The sequence below is a fragment of the Adiantum capillus-veneris genome, chromosome 9 (assembly GCF_014529385.1).
Source record: "Adiantum capillus-veneris isolate H3 chromosome 9, ASM1452938v2, whole genome shotgun sequence".
Lineage (NCBI taxonomy): Eukaryota > Viridiplantae > Streptophyta > Polypodiopsida > Polypodiales > Pteridaceae > Adiantum > Adiantum capillus-veneris.
Window position 1 is genome coordinate 48,196,275 of NC_140939.1, and position 16,830 is coordinate 48,213,104.

At 44.3% G+C, this 16,830-nt stretch overlaps 1 pseudogene; it reads right to left on the reverse strand.

The window, feature by feature from the left end:
* Positions 1-14,593: 14,593 nt before the first annotated feature.
* LOC147450455 (uncharacterized) lies at positions 14,594-15,232 on the reverse strand (annotated as a pseudogene).
* Between the last annotated feature and the right edge of the window lie 1,598 nt (positions 15,233-16,830).

The following is a 16,830-nucleotide window of genomic DNA, read 5'->3' on the forward strand; positions in this document are numbered from 1 at the left end:
ATGAAGGAATATTTTTTTATGACCACTTCTACCAACTCAGCTCAGGGAATAAGAATGGCATGTTGGTGAAACTGCCTTCTACCAACCGATTGGAACAGTGTGGACTGGCCAGTTCCCAAGGAAACAATGGTGGAGGCAATGCGAAGTAAGCTCTACAAGGATATACAGAGGTCTCTACGTAGCTCTATTCCCACCAAACTGGTTAGAATTGCAAACTTTTGTCGTGCTGCACTCTTCATAGAGTTGTTTCATAGCTACAATATCCGTGTCACGAAAACTATGTTCATGTGCAAGTCATTTCAGCAGTCATCCTGTGACAAACTTCTTGACAGAGGATGGTATGTAAAGGAAGATATTGGCTTACGATGCGAGGTCGCGCTTGATACTCTAGTTGTCAAGTACATGATTGCAAGCCAATCACTGTTACTCTCCTTTTGGTATATGCAATCACAGATGCTCAATGGTAAGTACATTCCTATGGACCAGGTTTCTGTAGGTTTGGAAGATAATCCTGCTGTGGATGTGGAAGTGATCGATAAAGAGCATGGCCTAATGTTGGTGGTTACAATAGGGGAGCAATGCATTCTTCTGTAGTTGCGGCATGACATAATTGAAGAGTCAATGGACAGGGACCTATCAGATTTTTCCTTTTTCCTAGCTGGCCGTAAGGTGATGCGGCGAAGGGAAAAAGATATTTTATGCAAAGAGTTGGATGGTCGGGTTGAAATAGTGTCAATGTAACAGAGATTCTTGTGAACCCAAGTGTATACGAATGACTTTCAATACATGAAGTTTTTTGAGCTCATTTGTCAATTGTGCCCTGTGAATATAAGTGTGCTTGAAATACATTTCTTTAGCATGTCAAATCTCTCTCTCTCTCTCTCTCTCTCTCTCTCTCTCTCTCTCAATGTTAGTCAAGACAAAGACATGATAGAAGAGTCATCTTAATTCATTAGAAAGTACAAACTCGTCCGCGAACAATGGACTGAGATACAATTTCTGTAAGTATGGAATCAGAATGTCTTCAAGGTAAAAATCAAAGAAATGCCCCTCGAAAGAAGGTGGTGAGATAGTTGTTCCCGGTGGATTTAGTTCTCCCTTTTCAGGAGTATCATCAATTAGTAGTGTATTAGTTGCATCAAAGGGTACACAGATTTGGCTAAATGGTTTGTACAAAAGAGGTAAATGTGGTTTTTTAGGGTGGTAGTGGCCCTCGACGGTAACACATTTTCTTTGATTATACAAAAAGACAAAATCTGACGTGTGAGCGCCGCATACACCGCAAACTATTGTAACTAGTGGCGACAAGTTTTGCCTTTGCACTGAAGACCATATGGCAACTCTGAAGCGCGGAAGAAGAAATTGAATAAATTCCTTGGTTCCTGGACGAACCACGACTCGACAAGTTCCCATCCGAAACGTTTGCAAATCCTCAAAGGGTTCTGTGTCACCAAGAGGCACGCGCATCAACAACAATCCATTGAGGTCCAAGATAATCAACCTCTGTAAAAGTTGACAAGTACATATAAGTAGTTAGAAGCTGAACATATTTTGCCATACTTGAATAGACATTACCGGAACAACCGTATCTACAGGTAGCAAGGGTCCATACTGGGTCTCTGTAGTGTTGTTGTCGTTGTTGCTCTCCTCTGCTTTAACTTCATCATTCACATCTTCATAGTCATTATTCACATCTTCATCAAGGGTCTCCACCATGGCTCTTTCTGCCTCATTCAAGGTTTCCTCCAAGGTCTTTTCCTTTGCCTCGGTTGACCGGCTTGCATCATCCATCCTTGCCTCATCTATCCTTGCCTCATCCATCCTCGCCTCACCCATATCCGTTTGCTCATCCCTAGGCGTGCTTTCCTCATCCATATCCTTTTGATCATCCATTGGCCTGCTTCCCTCATCTTGGGTTTCATCCATAGGCTCTTTTGGCTCCTCCACTGGTTGACTTGGCTCTTTCATTGTCTCCTCCATAAGCCCCTCTGGTTGTACACTAGCACCTTCCATATGCTCATTTGACCTTTCCTCATCCTCGGCTCTTTCATATTCAGCTGATATAACCCCCTCGGCCCGTTGTGATTCCACTGTATCAGATGCAGGGGTTTGTCGTGGTGGCACGTCATGTATTGTCATATCAAATGTGCGGTCGTCCAAGCCGCTATCTTCAGGTTCTCTGGGGCTCGACATAGTAAGCAGGTGTTGTATTAAACTTACCCGGTATCTTTGCAAATAATCATATGTGTAGTTTTTTAAAGCACTTTGCAAAATTGAAAGACCACATGGTGAAAATTCTTGTATAAACTAAACCAAAACCGACTGAATGCATTGCCAAATGGTTACCTTAGTCATGAAAGGTTTTAAGGCAAAGTAGCTCTGCAGGACATATTCTGCATGGAGAAGACATCTCCAGCCGCAAGAATTTCCATCGGTTTGATTTGGGACAGGTACATCTTTGATTGGGGCCTTGTATAGTTCATACCTTCCACATAGCTTGCCATAGGCAAGCAACAACCTCTTTATACAACTGCACAAAGCAGTATCAAGATGTTAGCATGAGGCTTCAAATTTACATGGATATCTATAAGAAACACTTTCTGATACATAAGACTTACAGCCTAATTTCAGGGTGGGTTCCTTTTATTGAATTGAACACCCACACTGCTGGTTGGTCAACATCAAGGCATATGAGACTCAAGTGATGGTTGTTCTCATATGGAAAGATGATGACAGTTACTTCCAGCATAGCACAGTGGAGAAACCAACTCTCAAAGGTCCCAGATGGACTGTTCTTCTGTCTAATAATCACTGACATTTGTGGATCAAGAAGAAACACCTCCGTGTGGGTGTGCGGTGGGAGTTGACTTTTGATCAAGCTGCAGAGAGTATACCTGAGTTAGTAAACCTATTATCTGAGTTTTCAAAGTTAGAAGATAGTAACACTTACTTAAGACAAGCATAGATAATTGTGTCTGAGATCTGAGCATCTGGATTTAGCAATAAATTAATGTCCACTTTTTCCAGAGCTAGCTTTCTGGCTCCATCTACAAATGGTATCTCTGCAAGCAAACCATCCTTCATTGAAAGTAGAGTTTCTTGATTGCTTGCCTCTATGGACAGGGTCACATTGCATTCTGTTTACCTTTGGGACTCCACTGCTACTTTTGCTTTCTCCTTAAACTCTGCTTCTCTCATGTCCTCTGTTTGGCGAGCAATAGTCTCTGCCCTTGCCCTTGTATTCACATCATGTGTGACATCTACAACTGTGAGTTGTGGCAATAGCTCAGGGGGATATAACAAAATTTCCCTCATTTTCTTATCCCTGCAGACATTGGGGACCAGTAGTTTGTCATACCTCCACCTTATTCTTTTTAGTGTCTCACTATCTTTGTCCATTACAGTAACCCTGTGGGCATGGGCTGCTACAATGGTGATGTCACTGAAGTACTCGAGTAGGAAGTCCTCTGCTACTTCTTGTAGAGCCATCAAAGCCACCACCTTCCACCTTTTAGTGCCCCAGGTAGCTTCTTCACATATGGACCTCACCATCCTCTGAAAGGGCAGCTTTGGTATGCACAAATCTACACATTTCTGTGCCTTTCTGATTTCTCTGGAAAGTCCCATGCAGCTTTGTAACTTCTTCACCCTTGGACCTTTCAAAATTTTATTTGGTTTTCCAGGTCTCTTCTTTGGGGTTGCAGATCTGCTACTTGCCTTAGCTGCTAATCCTGGTCCCTTGCCTGCTTTCCTTGCAGTTTCTTTTGTTCTAGCCATTTCACTGTATAAAAATAGAGGAGTCTCTCTCTCTCTCTCTCTCTCTCTCTCTCTCTCTCTCTCTCTCCCCCCTTTCTATAGCTTAGCATATTTAAAGAGAGAGAGTGAGAGACTCCCATTACTAACGGCGCGCATGGAGCATGTTTTGACCCCAAAAAACACCTCCGCGCGCCGTTAGTATAAGGGTACAGAAAGACTCTCTCTCTCTCCTTCCCCAGTCTCTACACTTTCTTCCTCTCTCTATAACACACACACACACACACACACATACATAGACAAACACACACACTCGTGGATACACTCCATCTCTCTCACTCATGGATGCACAATACTAAAGGCGTGCAAAGAGACATGCAAACCGGATGTGCCTCTCTACGCGCCCCTTTAGTAGAGAGAGAGAGAGAGAGAGAGAGAGAGAGAGAGAGAGAGAGAGAGAGAGAGAGAGAGAGAGAGAGAGAGAGAGAGAGAGGCTGTGTGTGTATGTGTGTGTGTTGTATTTGTGTGTGTGTGTGTGTATGTTATATTTGTCTGTGTGTGTATGTTATATTTGTGTCGCTGTGTGTTTGTGTGTATGTTATATTTGTGTGTGTGTGTGTCTGTATGTGTGTGTGTGTATGTTATATTTGTGTGTCTGTGTGTTTGTGTGTGTGTGTGTGTGTGTGTGTGTTTGTGTGTGTGTGTTTGTGAGTGTATGTGTGTGTTGTATTTGTGAGTGTATGTGTGTGTTGTTTGTTAAGACAAAGCTAGATATGGAATATACTCTGACAGAAATAGAGAGAGAGATAGAGGGAAAGGTAGAGGGACATTTCAGATGCAGAGGGAGAGAGCAGTCGCCAAGAAAAAAATGCACACCTTGGGCTTTACAGGCACACGCCTCTGCACAAGAAGCCCCAACAAAAACTCACACACTCACCATGGCTATGCAGGCTCAATGACTCAAGGGCCTGGCAAAAAAACATTAAAAATGACTAAAAAATGCCTTACATAGGGGTCATTGTCCACTATGGGAATTTGTACTCCTATTGGTCCACTTGGCATCTTAACTTGGCAGTTTTTTGGAAGGGGGCGGCTTGGTTTCATCTACTCTCCTTTGAACTTGAGGGGGGATGCACTAGCAAGGTTGCTAGTGCCCTTAACATTTTCACATTTTTATTCTTTACTTTTATTTTTCTTACCGCTTTTTTTCCCATCACTTTGGATTTGACCCACCTTGGAGTTCTCCTCCTTTGTCTGACTTGGCCTTTGATCACCTTTGGATTTGACCTTTTGGAGCGCCTTTGTACTGCCCCTAGCCGGCTTTGACCTCTTTTGACCTTGTCACTTTGGATCACCCTTTGACTGCCTTGAATCCTTTGATCTCTCTCTCTCTCTCTCTCTCTCTCTCTCTCTCTCTCTCTCTCTCTCAAGCACAAGCGAGGTTGCAAGTGGGTTGGGGGGTTTGGTCTACCTCCTTTCCCTTCAATTCAAAGAAATTTGTCCATATGATGCCATGGCACAACCCTCTTGTGGGTTTCCACATTAGCATGTCTCATTGATGTCATCCAACACCTCTGTCGGTTGATGGCCACTGTCGCTCACCACCAAAACCACCAAATGAGTCCATTGGGCTGCCTCGAGCTCCGCTCACGCAACGCCAAACAGGCCGCACCATAGCCGTGCACCTTGAGAAGATGTTGAATGTGGGAAACATCAAGTGTTGGATTCTCAAGAAATACCTTTTTGATGCATTGGTGACACCGGTTCTTCGTTATGGAGTTGATGTGTGGGACGGGAGCATCTCAAACGAGAATGTCCAAAAGCATTTGCTTACAACCTTTCTCTACTAACTTTCTCCAAGTTAAGACACAAACACCATATATGTTCCTACTTCTTGAGTCGGGATCTCTTCCAATTGAGGTTATGGGCATGGAAAGGGTTGTGGAGTACATGATAAAGATGCATCAAAACCCCTCACATCGACTTCCTACAATCGCATGGGAAGCAAGTAAAAAAGTCCAAAAGATGCATAAAAGCAAGATCTTGAGCATGGGATGTATGCAATATAGAAAGAAGTGGTTTGGTAGATGGGATGCATTACACTCACTACATGATGCTTCTATTACACTCACTACATGATGCTTCTATAAACTCCCAAGTGAATGAAGCATTTCTACAATGCCAATGTATTACGGCTTGGGAGAAATCCGGTGGGTCACACTTCTCACATTACACCACCCATCTTTCCCCCAACTACAAAACCATGTTCTTCGCTGAAAAAGGAAACCGTACTCACACTTACATGCTTGAGCCTATCCCCTTGTCGGCGATATGTACTATCATAGCCATTCGGCTTAGCTCCCATTCCCTTCGATGCGAGACAGGATGTTGTCCGGGGATATGTGTTCGCTACGTGAGCGGGCAGGCGCCGGGCCTCTGGCTGTGGGAGGTGCGAGAGACTAGATGCCAAACACAAAGCGAAAGACTCTGAAAACACCTTAAATGCTTAAAAATTGACAACCGGAATGTTTTAAGTTGCTAATGATTAGACGAAGTGAAATTCGATTACAAATGTTTGCCGTTAACGGCACTGATGGTGATAGGAGAGTTTAATGCTCTCAAATTAGATCATGACTGTAAATTTCTCACTTATGCCTGCCATTAGAGTCATTTGAAGCTGATCAGGACGTACAATCTGGTGAAATTTCCTGCTTGATGCCCTTGCAAATCCCAATTATGGTAGAGCGAGGTTACCCTCTCTCCTTCTTGCCTTACTGCTCCCTTATCTTGCTACTTAACCCTAGACTCCCTGAATGCTTGTCGAGCTCCGACATTTGCTCTTGTCGAATTTCCTTTCCGTTATTAGGCTAAGTAGAGGTCGAGAATGAGAGACACTTCGTTCTTGCTTCCCGTAATCCTCACAACCCTTCATACTGGTCTCCCCTGAGCCTTCTTGTTTGTTTTGGCTCCTTGGTTCCCAAACTTCAAGATCCTTCTTCTCGACCTTGCTTAACTCTCCTTCTCAATCTAGCTTCCTTGCTCCACAAGCGAAAGAAGCTCGTAATCCCGTTAGCCGATGACGAGAGAGAGGATAGCGAGCTTTTCCCATCGTCCTCCCTTGCTTAAGCATGAGAGAGATAGCGTGGCTTGCTTCTCTGAGAGCATGCGAGAGAGCGAGCCTCCTTGAGCCTCGAGAGCTTGAGAGATAGAGCCCTGCTTCCTTCTTCTTCCCTCCTCTCTCCCTTGCCTTCCTTTTCCTTCGCTCGTTGAAGCCCTACAAACTCCCTTCCTTTTTCGCTCCAGCACTCGTTGATGCCTTAAAATAGGCCCCTTAAAAACTTGCCCCCACCACGCAGTCACGCCGTCGTGGCTGACGTGGCGCGGGAAAGCTCGCTGGATGACGTGGCAGGTCGAATCCCGACCAACACAGAACTTGATCCTGCTGGTGTCGAAACAATGCGTCATGGCAAGCTCATCAACTTCCGTTTACTGCGCGTCGCCGTCCGAGAATCACCACGCGCGAGGCAAGTTCTCCCCTCTCCTTCACGCTGCCTGCGCGCTGCCTCAGGTCCTCCCAATTTCTTTTTTCTTTTTCTCTTCATTTCACACTCTATTTTTCCACTTAAGTGGGCGGCCACCTCTTGAGGTCATGGGCGGGCATTGGTTTTTGGGCGGCCAAGCCCTTTTTGTCTCGATTTTGGGCGGCCAAGTCCCCTCCTTAGACATACATAAAGGCACCGCCTTTGGTACGCATGCCGGCCGAAGCATTGCCAACTATAACTGAACATCAAAAACAAATCGCCAAGCACGACATCTTCCCACAACAGTCATTAGCTAACAATTTCTTCGTAAATTTTACTGTGTATACCAACATCTCAAATAATGCCACATGGTTCTAAGATGCACGCATAGGTGATTGCACTTGTCGAAAGGCATTCTCTTCGCACTCGGTTGTTTATAGTTGGCATCGGATTACCAGATAATGCCAAAATTATCCAGCTCAGCTTAGTGCCGGCAGCTGACATCGGCCTCAATCCATATTATCTCATGAACCCGAACCCGGACTCGACTAGCCGTTAATTCCTTTAAACTTCTCAAACTGCATAGAAACTGCCTCAGGTCCTCCCCATTTCTTTTTTCTTTTTCTCTTCACTTCACACTCTATTTTTCCACTTAAGTGGGTGGCCACCTCTTGAGGTCATGGGCGGGCATTGGTTTTTGGGCGGCCAAGTCCCCTCCTTAGACATACATAAAGGCAGCTCCTTTGATACGCATGCCGGCCGAAGCATTTCCAACTACAACTGAACATCAAAAACAAATCGCCAAGCACGACATCTTCCCACAACAGTCATTAACTAACAATTTCTTCGTAAATTTTACTGTGTATACCAGCATCTCAAATAATGCCACATGGTTCTAAGATGCACGCATAGGTGATTGCACTTGTCGAAAGGCATTCTCTTCGCACTCGGTTGTTTATAGCTGGCATCGGATTACCAGATAATACCAAAATTATCCAGCTCAGCTTAGTGCCGGCAGGTGACACCGGCCTCAATCCATATTATCTCATGAACCCGAACCTGGACTCGGTCCGACGAGCCGTTAATTCCTTTAAACTTCTCAAACTGCATAGAAACATACAAACCCTGATGAGGCTGTAAAATTCCCAGATGGCACACCGATTGAGCGGACCAGGGACCGTCGGTGAATCTTTAACGGCCCATATCTTGGCAACCGGGACTCCGATTGCTGATCTGAAAAGACCGACGTGCTCCACAAAGTGAGCACTTCAGGCCCGTGCATTCATTTCATTTCTGTCACCTCAGCTGCAGTATCCCAATCCGGTACGGATTTGCAATCGACTTGAACTTTAAACTGCCATAACTTCTTCACCGTAGCTCTAATCGACGAGCCGTAAAGACAGGCCGGTAGAGCACTTCAAGCTCCGCAGTTCTAGATCATAAACTCACATATGTGCTCACGTCAAGCATACTCCTTTTTGGCATCATTAAGGCATCTGTTGGCCCTTTTAAGCCGCATCTGGCATACATTAATCATTAAACTGGACCTGTTAACAAGCCTTGATCACTGACCATTAATCAAGTAGGCTTCAAAGAAGCTTAGCTTGCATTTCCCTGCTCTTTTTCTCTACATGGCAGGGGAGCTGCACGACATCCACCCCCTCTGAACTTGCACAGCCTCCGGTCTGTGCCAATTGCACTTCAATCTGTATCTGCTGTTAAAGGTACCTTAAGTTCTTTCCATCATCAGACTCACATTACTGGTAAACCTATGAAAAAAAAAATAAGGCTTATACCCTATCATCAATGTTCTAGCTTAAGCATTAGGTAGCTGCCCATCAAATATCTTTGAACTGTATCTGCCGTATCTTCAAAGCATTCAATTATGGGTAACATTTTTAGTGAACCCCGCCAAACTCAAGTGCTCCAGTTAATGATGCTCACGGCTTGACCATTAATCTCTCTCTTAAGGAACCCTGTCAAGCTCAAGTATGCCTTACTATGTCTGCACACGGAATGGCCGTCAAGTCCTTTACCTCAAGTTCTGTTAGCAGAACCAACTCAAAAAAATGTGAAGATACTTCATCAATTGTCCAAAGAAGCCAGCTGGAAGCCAACCATGTAATCTTATTGAATGCATAGCCAAAAACTCTTCTAACTTAGCATAATCTAGAAAACAAAACCTTACATCATGCAGCCTGCTACATCAGGCATTTGGTATCCTCTGCATCTGCAACTTGCACTTTAGTAACCCCCAGGATCAAATGGGATGATAAGGAATTGCCCACACACTGGAGCAACATAACATCCACATGAGCATACATTTCCTGTATCAATCAACATCAAGCATTTCTGGTGCAGATATGCAACTCCTGGTTCAAATAGCATGCAATTACTATGCATACTGATCAATATCCATCCGTATTGAATTTGCTTGTGAATATCCATAGAATCTCTTGGATCAAACACCATTGAGATCACATAGCATTGATGGGCTCCGCAATATAGTATAGCTTCACCTGAAGCATAGTGCAGCACCCACATCCCATAAACTGTTGGCAAATTAAGCTCGTTACCAGAAAGCATTAAAGATATCTGACTCCCTTTTGTTGGCAGCCAAAACATCACTGACATAAGCATCAATAGGTATAGCAGCCAAATACAGCCACATCTGGCACATTGTCCAAGCAAATGAAAAATCCTGTGCATTTTATGCCGTATCAAGGATGATTTAGCATCATCACCCCCTCTAGCTTCATAGCCATCAAGAAAAACTTTGGGAGTCTCTCGAACTGTATCATCAGATGAATTTTCACATGTTGGGATTTCAGCTTGATCATGAAAAACAGCTTTATCCTGTAGATCTTCATCTATAGCATCCTCGGGAAAATCACCCTTGGAAGTCTCAACATTAATCAAAACTGTAGGAGTTATCTCCTCATGCAGTCCATCTACAAGCATAGATGTAAAATCCCTGTTGATAACCTGTTCACAATCAATATGATCCAAGCAATCTTCATACTCCTCGGTATCATCCTTTGCTTCCTCATCTGCATCCGTGTTACTTAGCAATACATTATAGAGCTATAAAGGCTCATCTGGCACCCCCTTTGAAGAGGTATACGCATCAGAAAGCTCTTCTATACTGCCATAAACATCTCCTTCAGATCTAGACAAAAATTCGCCGATTATAGCATCCTCTTCTGTGATAGCATCATCTACAAGTATATTGTTAGTAGCAATCATAGGTTCATTGACATCCTCAGGCTCATCTTGTGCTGGGTCCACAATTTTAGTCACTTCATCAGCTACTACTGTGTATATAATAGCTTTGTTTATGCAATCATCTGTAGCAAACATGTTGTCCTGCTTGCTTATAGTGCTGATAGTTTTTGAAATATCCTGTAGAGGCTCATCTATTTGATGAATTCCTTCAGAATAACCCAGGTCAAGGTCACCAGCTTGTGAACCACTTGCTGTACAGTCTATGTCTTCACTGGAACCATTATTAGAGGTAGCGTCCATGCGAGCAATCTTTGAGAAAAATTCATACAAATCTGTTCCAGCTTTAAATTCATTGTTTACCTTTTCTTCTTTGCTCAAATTAAGCTCCTCTGAAACTGAATCTGCTACTTCCAGCTTAGCATTCTCTTTGGATTTACTTTTTGCAGAAATATGCGCCCAGAATTCATCATAGTTGAGGATCTGCATCTGATCCCCTGCACCTTTACTGAAGACCACCTTATTTCGTTCAGTAATCTCCTTTATTTCCTGATCTAGAATCCTTGAGCTTTCGTAAATAAATTCCTCTGCAAAATACTCCCACCATGTGGGATATTCTTCTGCCAGTTCTTGAACCTACTTTAAAAAATCCGAGTTTACAACCTCCTCAAAAGCTGCAATCATCCAATCTTCTGGAACATTTCGGCTCTTCATCTCAGCTTCGTAACATGCAATAAAACCTTCTGGATCATATCCCTGAAAATTATAATACTGCTTCCGAACAACATCAAGTGCTAGCTCTACAGCATCATCAATCTGCTTTTTTATCTGCATGGCTTTTGCTTCCTGTAGATACCCCTGAACCAATTCCATCATTTTTGGCAAATCTGTAACTGCCAGATTTGTATCAAATCCATTGGCACTGAAATCTTCAATAAACTGCTTTAACTGTTCTGGCATCTCCATCTTTACCTCCTACCCCGGCTCGTTTTGCGTCGGGTTCACCAGAGATGTCGAGGGATATGTGTTCGCTACGTGAGCCGGGCAGGCGCTTGGCCTCTGGCTGTGGGAGGTGCGAGAGACTAGATGCCAAAAACAAAGCAAAAGACTCTGAAAACACCTTAAATGCTTAAAAATTGACAACCGGAATGTTTTAAGCTGCTAATGATTAGCCGAAGTGAAATTTGATTACAAATGTTTGCCGTTAATGGCACTGATGGTGATAGGAGAGTTTAATGCTCTCAAATTAGATCATGACTGTAAATTTCTCACTTATGCCTGCCATTAGAGTCATTTGAAGCTGATCAGGACGTACAATATGGTGAAATTTCCTGCTTGATGCCCTTGCAAATCCCAATTATGGTAGAGCGAGGTTACCCTCTCTCCTTCTTGCCTTACTGCTCCCTTATCTTGCTACTTAACCCTAGACTCCCTGAATGCTTGTCGAGTTCCGACATCTGCTCTTGTTGAATTTCCTTTCCGTTATTAGGCTAAGTCGAGGTCGAGGACGAGAGACACTTCGTTCTTGCTTCCCGTAGTCCTCACAACCCTTCTTACTGGTCTCCCCTGAGCCTTCTTGTTTGTTTCCCTTGGTTCCCAAGCTTCAAGATCCTTCTTCTCGACCTTGCTTAACTCTCCTTCTCAATCTAGCTTCCTTGCTCCACAAGCGAAAGAAGCTCGTAATCCCGTTAGCCGATGACGAGAGAGAGGATAGCGAGCTTTTCCCTTCGTCCTCCCTTGCTTAAGCATGAGAGAGATAGCGTGGCTTGCTTCTCCGAGAGCATGCGAGAGAGCGAGCCTCCTTGAGCCTCCGAGAGCTTGAGAGATAGAGCCCTGCTTCCTTCTTCTTCCCTCCTCTCTCCCTTGCCTTCCTTTTCCTTCGCTCGTTGAAGCCCTACAAACTCCCTTCCTTTTTCTCTCCAGCACTCGTTGATGCCTTAAAATAGGCCCCTTAAAAACTTGCCCCCACCACGCAGTCACGCCGCCATGGCTGACGTGGCGCGGGAAAGCTCGCTGGATGACGTGGCAGGTTGAATCCCGACCAACACCGAACTTGACCCTGCTGGTGTCGAAACAATGCGCCATGGCAAGTTCATCAACTTCCGTTTACTGCGCGTCGCCGTCCGAGCATCACCACGCGCGAGGCAAGTTCTCTCCTCTCCTTCACGCTGCCTGCGCGCTGCCTCAGGTCCTCCCCAGTTCTTTTTTCTTTTTCTCTTCACTTCACACTCTATTTTTCCACTTAAGTGGGCGGCCACCTCTTGAGGTCTTGGGCGGGCATTGGTTTTTGGGCGGCCAAGCCCTTTTTGTCTCGATTTTGGGCGGCCAAGTCCGTTCCTTAGACATACATAAAGGCACCTCCTTTGGTACGCATGCCGACCGAAGCATTGCCAACTACAACTGAACATCAAAAACAAATCGCCAAGCACGACATCTTCCCACAACAGTCATTAACTAACAATTTCTTCGTAAATTTTACTGTGTATACCAGCATCTCAAATAATGCCACATGGTTCTAAGATGCACGCATAGGTGATTGCACTTGTCGAAAGGCATTCTCTTCGCACTCGGTTGTTTATAGCTGGCATCGGATTACCAGATAATGCCAAAATTATCCAGCTCAGCTTAGTGCCGGCAGCTGACACCGGCCTCAATCCATATTATCTCATGAACCCGAACCCGGACTCGGTCCGACGAGCCGTTAATTCCTTTAAACTTCTCAAACTGCATAGAAACATACAAACCCTAATGAGGCTGTAAAATTCCCAGATGGCACACCGATTGAGCGGACCGGGGACTGGTACGGAGCCGGCCCTCGGTGAATCTTTAACGGCCCATATCCTGGCAACCCGGACTTCGATTGATCTGAAAAGACCGACGTGCTCCACAAAGTGAGCACTTCAGGCCCGTGCATTCATTTCATTTCTGTCACCTCAGCTGCAGTTGCCCAATCGGTACGAATTTGCAATCGACTTGAACTTTAAACTGCCATAACTTCTTCACCGTAGCTCTAATCGACTAGCCGTAAAGACAGGCCGGTAGAGCACTTCAAGCTCCGCAGTTCTAGATCATAAACTCACATATGTGCTCACGTCAAGCATACTCCTTTTTGGAATCATTAAGGCATCTGTTGGCCCTTTTAAGCCGCATCTGGCATACATTAATCATTAAACTGGACCTGTTAACAAGCCCTGATCACTGACCATTAATCAAGTAGGCTTCAAAGAAGCTTAGCTTGCATTTCTCTGCTCTTTTTCTCTACATGGCAGCGGAGCTGCACGACAACATTGGGGCAATAGAGAAGAGTCAAATCGTTGTGCACATTATGCTCACTACAAGCTCGAGAGTTTGAGTACCACACACTCATAGAGTGCTCAGCTTTTGGTCAAATCCGAACTTTCTTCTCTCACATTTTCAGCCATGACTTAGACCTACATACTTTCCTCTCCTAGCCATAGTGTGGGCTCTCCATTGCCACTCTCATCACCACAATTTTGGAGCGTTGAGAGTCACTCATCAGCCATACACATGCTACATCACATGTAATTTTGGTCCCATAGGTCATATTTAAACTCCAAGGATAATAATAAAATCTACCTATCTATCTGTTATGTACACCCCATAAAGGGCCACAATACTACTCTTATACCTTGCCTCTCCACTCGGTAGTCCTGCATGTGGGATATTGTCCCCTCCACATGGCAGTCCCACAATGAGAGCCCCTTTGTGGGATCCTAAGAACCTCTTTGAAGTCACAAAAAACCCCCTTTGTAGTGCTACTTCTGGTCTGCAACAACTCCTTGCTTATGCGATCAATGCCCGAGCCCACATTTTGCTCGAGTATAAAAATTAACATTAAATAGTTCTTGTAAGAAGTTTGTCTATGTTTAGGATTGAGCTTGAGACAAAATCTAAGATACAAATTGAGCTACAATTCTGAAAATCCTGAGGAAAACTGCATTGAGGGTTGAGCTTTAGCTTGCTCTTGACAAAATCTGAGATTCAAAGTTGAGATTCTAAATTGAGCTGAGATTCAAATTGAGTTGAGCTTGTTCTTAACAAAAATCTGAGATTTAAAGCGAGTTGAAAAGCTACATTTAGGGTTGAGCTTGTGAGCATCTGTCTTTCCTTGATACTTTTTTCAAGCGAAGTGCTTGTAAGCGTGCTACCTTTTGAGATTTTTGCCAGATGTTTGGCACATGTAGAGGATGTAGTGGTGCATAGAAAGTCTCTCCTTCCCATAAGATAGCTTGCATCTGGTGTTGAAATTGGATTTTTTGAGCATTCCACTATCTTTTTGCTACACCTTTTAGCTTCTGTTCTTCCTTTTGTTGCTTTTGTTGACCATAGTCTCCTTGTGCTTTTGCTCCTTTTGCTTTTGACGTTCCTCTTTAAGCCAATCTAGTTTCTCTCTCTTGGCTTGCTTTGGCTTCATGCTTTCCATGTATTGAGATGATGTAAGGATAAGAGAATTGATGTAGTCCACGAAGGCCTCTCCCTGCACTTGTCCTATTGTGAAATTCTCATGTGGCACTTTGAGGATTTCAATCACATTAGGGTTTGTCAGAGGAGGTGGTAGGTCAGCCCCTAAAGTAGTCGACACTTTCCACATCACATGCTACATCATCCATTTGAGTGCATGACACTTGACTACAATCTAGCTCTTCTTCCGAGAATGGTACCCGACTACAATCTGGCTCTTTTCCTATTGTGCTGCTTGAAATGTGTACATCCATGTACTCACATGGCATGCATGAAAGTTCTATTACTTGATTGTTGAAAGGCCAATACTTGTGGGTCGAAAGCCTAGTGTTATGTTACTTTTTGTGCATGCAATGCTTTAGCATGAGAGGCTTCTGCTGCTAGCTCACTTTTTGTCGCTTGAGTGAAAAAGGTTCTTAGTTGCCAGAGATTTCTTTCTTTTTGAAAGTTTCTTTTGAGGGCTTGAAAACAGCTATGTCAAGAGGTTGTAGCTTATGAGAGGTGTGGGTTGGAAGGGTTGTTAGGAAATAAGGCGTAGCTAAATAGATTTTTGAGTAGATTACTTAATGGAGAGAGATAGATTTCACACACAAGAGATTATAGAGTAGGGAGAGAGAGAGAGAGTACACACGATATACGTGGTTCACCCAATGTGGGCTACGTCCACGGGAAAGCAGCCACTCAATGGCTTTAGCACTTCAAAAGAAGAAGTAGTTTACAAAGGGATTAAACCCTTGATAGAGCTCCCGCCTTGCTTCACTCTCACCACCTCACACTCACCTTGTTGCACCAACTTCACACTATGAAATGTGTGTAGAAATGGACTCCTTTTATAGGCCAAAAGGGCTGCCCTCTCTTATGAGAGACAGCCATGTGTAGCCACCCTTGTGCGAATAAGTCCAAATCGGACCCTCCAATCCGCCCATGTGTGGCCGCCCTTGAGAAGACAAGTCCGCTTTTGAATTCGGCCACCAGCCATTGAATTCGGCCACCGGCCACCGGCCATCGACTTCCGACCACCGGCCATCGGCCATTGACTACCGGCCACCGGCCAACCGACCGGTTGTTTTCCGACCACTTTCCAGCCGCCGTCCGGCCATAATATTCCGGCGAAAAAAAAATTCTCGGGGGCCTCCGCCCCCGAGGCCTCTAAAATTGCCCCTGATTCTTGTCCGTGAAAATTTTGGTTTCCGTTGAGTGATTTTCCTTCACGCACGATGGCTTCTCCTCATAATGGGGGCCTTACAAATGTGCGCTTTTACCACAGAAAATTACAAGGGTAAATCAGGCTCCATACTTAACAATCTCCCACTTGGAGACTGATCTCCAAACCAAACTTGTGACTGCTTTCCATTCTGGCTTCTTATCCTTGAATGCCGATTGAAGATGAGCAAAAGCTCAACTTCTCCTTGTTGACCACCTTTGTAAACATGTTTGCAGGATTTTCACTTGTATGCACCTTTCCTAGCTTTAGCTGTCCCTCTTCCAAAAGAGTGCGTATGAAGTGATATCTCACCTCAATGTGCTTTGTCCTTGAATGAAAGGCTGAGCTCTTTGCAAGATGGATAGCGCTTTGGCTATCACTGTACAAGACACAATTGTCTTGTTTGAATCCAAGCTCTTCTAAGAATCTGTGAAGCCACAGAATTTCTTTGCTTGCCTCCGTCATTGCTACATACTCTGCTTCCGTGGTAGAAAGTGAAACCACTTTCTGCAGCTTTGAAGCCAAACTTACTGCTGTGCCTCCAACCGTGAACACATAGCCAATAGTGCTCCTTCGAGTATCTTTGTCACCTGCCATATCTGCATCAGCATACCCTTCTAGAAAAGCATCAGTTCCTCCAAAATACAA